Below are 9,621 nucleotides of genomic sequence, written 5' to 3'. Positions count from 1 at the left end.
ACATTTAGTGTAATTCATGTCAAAATACCCATGAGATTTTTGCATTAAATAGAAAAAATAACTTCAAAATATATATGTAACTACAAAGATCATGAGTTGTCAAAATAAACTTGAAAAAGAGTATTAAATCAATTAGTGTAATATTCTCTGATGTTAAACAGTCCTACAAAGCTTTAGTAATTTAAACAACATGATTCTGGCTCAAAAACAGACACCAATCAATAGAAGAGAATTGAGCAACCAGATATAATCCCTCACACCTATGATCAATTAACCCATGAAAAATGAAGCAAGAGTATAAAATGAAGAAAACACATTCTCCTCAATATTTAGTGCTGGGGAGATTGAAAATGTGAAACATAGATTAGAGTATTTCCTCACATTGTATGCAATCCATGAGCACAGAATATCTTTTATTTCTTTTGTATACTTATATTTATTACACCTTTAATTTATAGAACTATGTTTAGATCTTTTATTTCACTTATCATATTTATTCCTATTTTATTCTTTTTGGTATAAATGTACACACAACTGTTTTCCTAATTCCTTATTCTGATAATGTGATGTTAGTGTATAAACATGCAACATATATTTGTATATTGATTTTGTATTCTGCAAGTTTGCTAAGTTTGTTCATTATTTCTAGCATTCACTGGAGGAGTAAATGGAGTTTTCCATCTGTGTATAATTATGTCATTTGTAAAAATTCTACTGCTTGTTTACTAGTTGGAAGCCTTATATAATTTTTCTTGACTAGTTTTTCTGGCTAGGACTTTGAGTAGTGTAATTTAGGACTTGTGAAAATGAGCTACTTTTTCTTATTACTTGACCTGAGGAAAACCTTCCTGTATGTTAACATTGAACTTGATTTTTGTCATGGGTTTTTCATATATGGCTTTTATTATGTTTAGTTATATTTTATTTAAAGCAAATTTGTTAAGATTTTTTTTGTATACAAAAGTTAAGATCAGTTCTGTCAATAATATTCCTACATTTTCTGAGATTGTCACTTTTGAATTCTCTGTTTTTTAATTGATGGTATCACATATATTGATTTGCATTTGTTAAATAATACTTATGAAACAGGACTAAATCAAACTTAACTATAGTTTATAATACTTATAATATGACATGAAATCAGGTTGCTAATATTTATTTAGAATGTAATATACACATACAGAAGGAAAAATATACATTTTAGCTTGAGTGTACATTTATTTATTTAAATATTTTATCTCTCATTTTGAATTTGGCTTATGTTTAATGGAAATTATTTCTAAATAAAGAATATAACTCTTGGTAGAACTGAATTTACTACAGTTTACTGATACAGAACTTAGCTATTATTTACAATTAGCGCACAAATCACTTGTCTTAAAATGCCATATTATATTAACAATGCCAACTGATTCAGGACTGGGAAACATAATGCTTCCTAAAATGCATTATGTGGTGTTTTCCACACCAAACCACATATACACTTATTTCTTTGTTTTTTGATTGTTTGTTTGCCCCTTAATGGAGGCACTGCTTATAGAACCCAGGATCTTGTGCATAAGTGTATTTATCAACATCATTTTGGAGCACTTAACAGAATCCAAAAGAGTATGGATTATAAAGATGACAGGAAAATTTATTCCTTCTAGGGACTGAAAAACCTCTGAGTGAAAGAATGGTAAAAATAAACATTTGTATGTATACAATAAGATTTTCTCTTGTGTAATTTTAAAGTAGAATATTAAATTACATTAGTTTTACATATAGCACTGAAGTACAATTAAAAACAAAAATTCCCCACTTTGAGATTTCTTAAATTTGATTGATTAAAGTTTTATAATTTTAATTCATAAATATTTACCATTTATTTATAAACATACCAAAGAAATTGACATTTATTCTGCTCATGTTTTGAATATAGAGCTACTTTTTTAAGGTACACAGATAAATAATTACTTCCATTTCCAAATCAACTTATGTTTCACTTTAATTACAAAAGATAATGAAATAGTTATAAATTTTCTGTACAAGTTTTACACAAATTTCACTTTAAATTCCAAAACTTTAAAATTATTTTATTTATTTTGAGCATTATTTATACTCTGTTCACCAAACTGGTATAAATTTGTGTACAAAAGGAAGGAGATTTTTTTATTTCATAGACCCCAAAATTAAATTATTTAAAAAGATTTTGTGGGGATAATATTTGCAGATCACGCTATAAAAATAAGCATCTTATATGATTCATTTTCACTTGATGAATGAGAAGGAAACACTGGCTGAATGTTAATCTTGGGTTGCTAGGAGACCAGACGTTTTGTGATGTCACAGCTACTCAGGTTGAGAACCATTGTGATGGCCTAGCAGTTTAAATGTGCAGGCTTGCCAGAGCAGCATTTGAAGCTGTAGTGCTCAAAACCATGCAGAATAGAAAAGTAGCTGCAGAAAAAGTTATTTGAGATGGCACTTGTTTCTTCAGAAATTCAAGATAAGTTTCCTAAAGATGGGTCAACTGGCTCAGGAAACTCCAGTAGATCTCTATTTTGTGATCAAACATTCTCTGGGGACTTGGACTTGAGGTCTATGATTGAAGAAATTGATTCTCTGACTTTGTCAGAAGGATCCTTGATAAAAAGACCATGTTACACACATTGTGACTCTGAACCAGTTGGAGATAATGATTTTCGTTCTCTGAAATTTCCAAGAAAACTCTGGAAAATGTATGGGGGTGACCAATTTAAATCCATCTGGTGGGATGATAATGGATCTTCCATAGTGATTGATGAAGATGTCTTTAAGAAGGAAGTTTTGGAAAGAAAGACCCCTTTCAGAATATTTGAACCTGGAAGTATGAAAAGTTTAGTTATACAGCTAAAGCTTTATGGGTTTAGGTAATTGCAGCAGAATTTTCAAAGATCTGCTTGTCTAGCTGTCTTTATGGCAGAAGAAAAAGAAGTCTATATTTTAAACAAGGTATTCACAAAGTTTAGTTACAACTTGGTAACTTAGATATAAAATTTAATTTTGTACATCAATCTATGGTAACATAAATGGAAAGCTTTTTTGAAAATTATATAAAACTACTAAGGCTATAATTCTTAATTTTTTATAAAAATGAGGATAGTGCCTTAAGTAGTCAAGATTATGATAAACTTTGCTAGCAACTATGAATCTTAACAGAAATCTAAATAAAGGTATTAAAGCTGTTTTCAAAAGTGGCTTTCACCGTTACTGCAAATGCTAACTTCTTAAATTTGATGACTGTATTATTTAAATGTGTATATTCGAAATAAGGAATTTCAAAAAATAGTCAGAATTGCTCATATTTTGATGATATTATCTTTGCATTGTAAACGTGAAATCTGAGGTTTTATAGGTTAGGCTTATTGTAGTCTTCTAATTTGGTTTAAAATATTACTAAAATCTTTCCACTTTGATTGTAGCTGCAATTCTACCATATTTCAAATTTTAAACGAGGCTGTCCCCAAATTTTAGTGAGAATAAAAATAAGAGTTGAGATTAAAAATGTCTCTCTGGTATCTTCATTGGCTGAAGATTTCAACAAGAAGCACTTTATAGGAGGGGGTAATATAGATAATCATAATTCTGATTTTGTGGCTGACACTAGTGGAGAAAGTGCATTTTTACCTTCTCCTAATTTAAACATGCCTCTTAACAGAAAGCCCTCTACTAGCCATATAATTGGTGATACAAATACCCCGATCAGAGGTGATTTTTCTCCTTCATCATCAGTGTCAGTTAGACCATGAGAACAAATTACAGTGGATCAATGTGCTACTTTAAATCAGTTGACCACTATCCACAGGCACTCCCAAAGCAGCTAAACTGAAGCAAATGGCTGTGCTGTGAACTTCATTACAACTAAAACTTCTAATTCTCATTACAGCATCTTGTCTCCCATACAGGGCAATTATTTTGGACTGATGGTGGAGCCTTCTACTTTTCCAAATAGATATCACAACATATCTGCCAATGAAGGTCGTTTTTCTAAACTTCAACCAGGGAGCGACCCACGGTTTCCATTGCCAGTGATAGCTGATACATCAACTACCTCTCTTTCAAGGCCAACTCATCAGCTATCTTCAGTTTAATAACGTCATCCTAATTACAATTGATCTACCAGAGGACTACCAGATTATGCAGGATAGCAAAGATTAAAATTTATGATGGCAAATGTCGACATATATCTGCAATATTCTTATTTGAACAATAAACATAAATGTGTACCTATATTGTCCTTATATTTTTTAAAATAGAGTAAAGATTTAAACGCGAGACTAAGTTAGCATTTAAAGAAAAAAAGAGATATTTGATTGATATGATCATTTGATGGAACAATATGAGAGTAAATTTATATAATTTCTTGTAAGGAAGAAGAGAAAATGGAAGAATTTGGAAAAAGACAAAAACATGGAGAGAGGGAACAGTACTAAGTGGTTTCTGGTTGATCCTGGAAAGTATTTAAAGTGTTAAGTTATGATAGGTTGGAATAAGAGATAAATGCAGGAACCGGCTCAGGAGTCATGGTCTCTATTATGTCATCCCTGGAATCATAACAGTCACGTGATGTAATCTCAGATGGCACATTCAGCATGAGGTAGAATTTAAGAAGTAATTTTTTCTATGGTCTTCTTTGTGCTGTTCTCAATGCATTTCAATTGGTGCTTTCTTTTCCTCCCCTCAAGGGTCTGCACTATATTTTCTAGTGAAAATTTAATGTTGCTTTTATGTTCCAGCCAAAGATATGCTTACGTCCTCAGAGGGGCACTTAAAGCATTTCCAAATCTAAGTCCACATCTCAACATAGTTTAGTCATTTCTTTATAGATCTGGCATCTGGTTACCTTGGAATATCTTTATGTTTCACTGTATCTGGAGATATATCCAGGCAAATGCTTGTCAACCATATTAACTCCAACCTCAAAACTGTTGCTCCATCTCATCCTTGGACTTAGGATGTCCTCCATTTACCTACTTAGATTTTCCCAGTCTCAGCACAGAAACCACCTCCTCCAGATGTTTTCTGTCCAACTTTCCTTCTCTAACTTGGATACCAGCACTGTAAGCACAACACGTGCCACAAGATGCATTTTATTATTTAGTGAATGAAAAATACATGTTGACTTTAAGCAAAATCTACTTTCCTGAAACAACAAAACTCTCATGGTTTTCAAACTATTTCGTTATGCTCTTTACTCTTCACCACAAACTAGCTCTTTTCATAGCCCATGGACTAGTCATTCAAGACAGTAGTGGAGGTAGGTACAGGAGACAAAGTATTATTTTCTTCTTAATTCATGCCTCCAGAGGCCTAAAGCATTCCATTCTCATTTGCTGGATTTTTTCCTGTCTCTTCATCACCCACCCACCCCAAAATAGCTGATTCTCTTCCCCATACCAATAACTATACTGCCTTCTAATTAATTTACTTCTTAGAGTCAGAGATTCATCCAGAAGAGACAGTGCCATTGCATATATTTAATACAGGTTTATAGACACCACACAAATTTTGCCACTTCTAACCTTAACACAGGAAGTATCTAAGAGGTACTAGAACCTTGGTAGTGGTGGTCATATTCAGAAACTAAATAGCAATCTAAAATGTGTGGACTAGAAGGAGGTGAGGGTGGTAGAATTTAAAATTTGTCCAACTGCAAGAATATAAAATTTCTGCAGATATTAAGAAATATAAAATATTCATGGAAGACTATGAGTAATTCCCTTTTACTTAAAATAAAAGGTGAAGCATTTTCAGAATGTGAAATGCCCTGAAATGCTGGAAAATTTGTAGGCAATGTCAGGGTATCTAAGGCTTCTGGTCATAATCATGCATCCAGTGTCAGCTGATAAGACTGAAATGGCAATATTGAGTCCTAAAAATGTGTCACCAATTGGGAATAAAGCCTTTGATAATCATGAGAATTGGCAAATGGGCCAGGGTAAGCTCACGCAACATTCCGCCAATATGTCCTTTACCAAGAGAAGAAAAGAGACCACTTGCAGTAGGAGATCTGTGTATGGACAGCAGTGGTTGTTTCTACAACATAAACATCAAGATTTTAAGTTTGTCAGCACAAATATGATGGTGGCTATGTTGTTGTTTACATTAGCAGTCTGGGGTTCAGATGGGCTGGTTCAGCAGCTAGTTTCCACCTCTCTTATTAGACAGTGGGTCTTACCGTGATCATCTTAACAACGTTCTATACTGATCAGTCAAAAGCAACAGTTTACTTTCAAAATTAGAAATCCTAAAGAAGAATATTATTTGTTAGTCTATCTGTTGTTTTCTACCTGGGAAAAGCTAGACTATTGGCAAAGTACAAAAGTTGGCTGGTGTTTGAAAACTATTCCCTGAGCTCTGCCCACTGAATTCTTCCCACTAAATACTACAAATCTGTCTACCACTGTGTGTGTGTGAAGATGGATTGTTAAGCATTAACTAAGCTTGTCTTAGTTGAGCCATCAGTGAATTATTCCTCTGCATCTGGCAGAATCTCTGTGAATTAAGAATTTCACTGAGCCATCAGATTTTCTACCGATCAGGGAGAGGTAGATTATAATTCTCCCAGTGTATTAATTATTACCTGTTCATTGAATCCTGAGCTGATATTAGGGTAAAACCACTGAAACCTTTAATTAGACTGAGGCATATACATTCTCCAGTCCCCAGAGCCCAGCACAGGACTGTGTCTCCTTTTTAATTTAAGCTTATATCTTAGTGTTTTTTCTTTTAATTCTCATTGTTGGCACAACTTAGTTTTGCTTTGAACACACGTTGACTAATTTATAGAGACTGAACAACTGACGTATTCCTGTTTTCCTAGAAATTGCAGTAACATTACTTTCCTTGGACTACCTGGAATAGAGTGAGTGCAGTCATCATTTTGAAAGCAGCCCTCAGTCCTAATAATGCAGAACCTTTACACTTCTTTGCCCAGCACTTGTGCAAGATTGTTTGTTGTGGATCTCAGGGATTTTCCTCACATCCCCAAATGCAACAATGAGAAAACACCACATTGTTATCCAAAATCAAACATTTGCCAGTATTGCATTCCCATTGCAAAACAGTTAAGAATTTTAGGAGTTCTGAGATTTTACCATGCTGAGATGTTTACCAACCTAGCATGTTCCTTTCTTACTGATGATGTCATGTAGATGAGACAATATTTCAGACACAGTGAACTTTATCACTCACCGCAATAGCAGCCAGGGTTAAATTTTGCATACATTCCCTACTCTCAGATTAATACACAGAGTGAACTATTCAAACCTACAGAAGCAGTGGGCTGTTAACAAAAAGAAAGTTTAAGGCATGATAAAACACTAATTATATTGGTATCTTTATGTATTATTTATTAGAATCACTTGTTTATTAGTATCTTTACCTAGGATAAGTATATCATGACTCAACTTTACTTGCTGCAGAAACAATCATGAGAAATGACATGGGAAAAAATGAACATTGACTTTCCATTTTTCCTCCTGCTTCTATTGAGATATAATTGGCGAAGAACATTAAGTTTAGATGCACATGAGAGTGGTTTGATTTACAAGTATAATGAAATAAATATCATAGCAACTTTAGGGAGAATTCATTATCTAATTTAAGTACAATATTAAAGAAATACAATTTGTATTTTGGTTGTGATGAAAAACCTTAGGGTCTACTCTCTTAACAACTTTCATATATAACAAAAAGCAGTATTAATTGTAATTTTTATGTTACTATGGGGCATCCCTAGAACATGTTTATTTTACAGCTGGAAGTTTGTTGCATTTGAGTGCATGAATCAAATTCTCCTTTCCCAACCCCTGCCTGTGTTAACTACAAGTCTATATTTTTTCTATAAGTATGTTTCCTTTTGAAGTGTACATTTATCTACAAACTGTATTAGTTTCTCTTACACATCATACTCTTTGCTATTTTTAGTACATTTCAAACTGATCACCAGAATATATCTAGTTATGATATGTTGCTATTTAAAGATATTTCATAGTTATTTACTATTCCCCATACAGCACATTTCTTGTCCCTGACTCATTTAATTTGCAACTGGAAAATTTTCTCTCTTAATTTTTGTCAAATATTTCTTTTTCCTCAACCCATTTCTCCCCTTCTGGTGAACAACCAGTTACTTTGTATATCTATATCTCCTTTTATGCTGTGTAATTTTCATTTGATTTAAATTCCAAATACGGGTAAAATCATACAGCATTTGTCATTCTCTTTCTGACTTATTTCAATTAGCATATTACCCTCTTGGTCTACCAATTTGTTGCAAATGAAGAAGTTACACTTTTTATAGCTGAGTAATAACCTATTGTATTTTTATCTGTTTGTGGGCATATATATGCATATATATTTATATATACTTATATATATAAATATAGATAAATCTATGAAATATAAAAATAAAAAAAAGATGGGTAGTTATATATACTATGAACACGCATTTTCTTTATCCATCATCTATTGATGAGCAATTAATTTGCTTCTATATCCTGTCTATTTTAAATAATGCCACAGTGAATAAAGGTTTGAATTTATCTTTTCTAGTTAGTGTTTCTATTTTCTTGGAATAAGTATCCAGATATGGATACGTTGGATTATATTTTTAATTTTGAGAGAAAACTGCATACAGTTTTCCAGTGTCAGCGCCAATTTACACTCAGTCCTGAAGTGCATCAGGTTTGATTTTCTTACATCCTCACCAACACTTATATTTGTTATCTTTTGGATTATAGTCATTCTGAAAGGACTGATATAAAATCTCACTGTGTTTTGGACTTGCATTTTTCTGATGGTTAATGATGTTAACCGGTTTCATATGCCTGTTGGTAATCTTTCCCCAACTGTATATTCATTTTTTGTAATAAGCTAAATGACCATAACTGTCTGATTTCATTTTTAGGCATTCTATGTGTTCCATTATTCCCTTTGTTCTGTGCCCCTACCATATTCTTTTTATTACTGTAGATTTGTATTATAGTTTTAAATCAGGGAAAGTGATACATCCACATATTTCTTTGTAAATTATGTTTGTGTTATTGTTTCTTTTCTTTTCTTTTCTTTTCTTTTTTTAGTGATTTCAAGTCTTTTGTGTTTACATGTAAATTTTAGAATTATTTATTTTTAAATTCTGAAAATACCCTTGGTATTTTGATAATCACTGAATTTAATTAGTGTATTTTCTTGGCTAGTACTCTCATTTAAACAATATTTTGTTCCTCATCAATTAACACAGTATATCTTTTCATCTGTTTGCATTATCTTCAGTTACTTTTATAAATATTTAATAGTTTTCTGTGTACAGCTCTTTTACCTCCTTGGTTGGATATATTTCCAGGTTTTTTTTTTTTGTAATGCAACTCTAAGTGAGAGAGTTCCCTCACTTTCTCTATCTGTTAGCTTGTTGTTATTGTGCAGAGATGCAAGCTTTCTGTATGTTAATTTTACATTCTGAAATTTAATCAAATGCATTGATAAACCCTAGTAGTTTTGAGGTGCCATCTATGGATTTCTGTTTAAAGTATGTCATCTGCACACAGATACATTTACTCATATTCTTCATTTTCTATATTATATTTACATTAACTTTGG

General features: G+C 32.3%; 1 long non-coding RNA gene across 1 annotated transcript; it reads left to right on the top strand.

The window, feature by feature from the left end:
* The first annotated feature begins 2,728 nt into the window (after positions 1–2,728).
* LOC140695263 (uncharacterized) lies at positions 2,729–4,205 on the top strand. The gene is made up of 2 exons (XR_012070959.1): positions 2,729–2,973; positions 3,927–4,205. It is a non-coding gene; the product is annotated as an uncharacterized lncRNA (long non-coding RNA).
* The last annotated feature ends 5,416 nt before the right edge of the window (positions 4,206–9,621 follow it).

This window comes from Vicugna pacos, unplaced genomic scaffold, assembly GCF_048564905.1.
Source record: "Vicugna pacos unplaced genomic scaffold, VicPac4 scaffold_192, whole genome shotgun sequence".
In the NCBI taxonomy this organism is placed as follows: domain Eukaryota; kingdom Metazoa; phylum Chordata; class Mammalia; order Artiodactyla; family Camelidae; genus Vicugna; species Vicugna pacos.
Note: the sequence above shows the minus strand (reverse complement) of the source record. Positions and strands in the feature narration are given on the sequence as shown.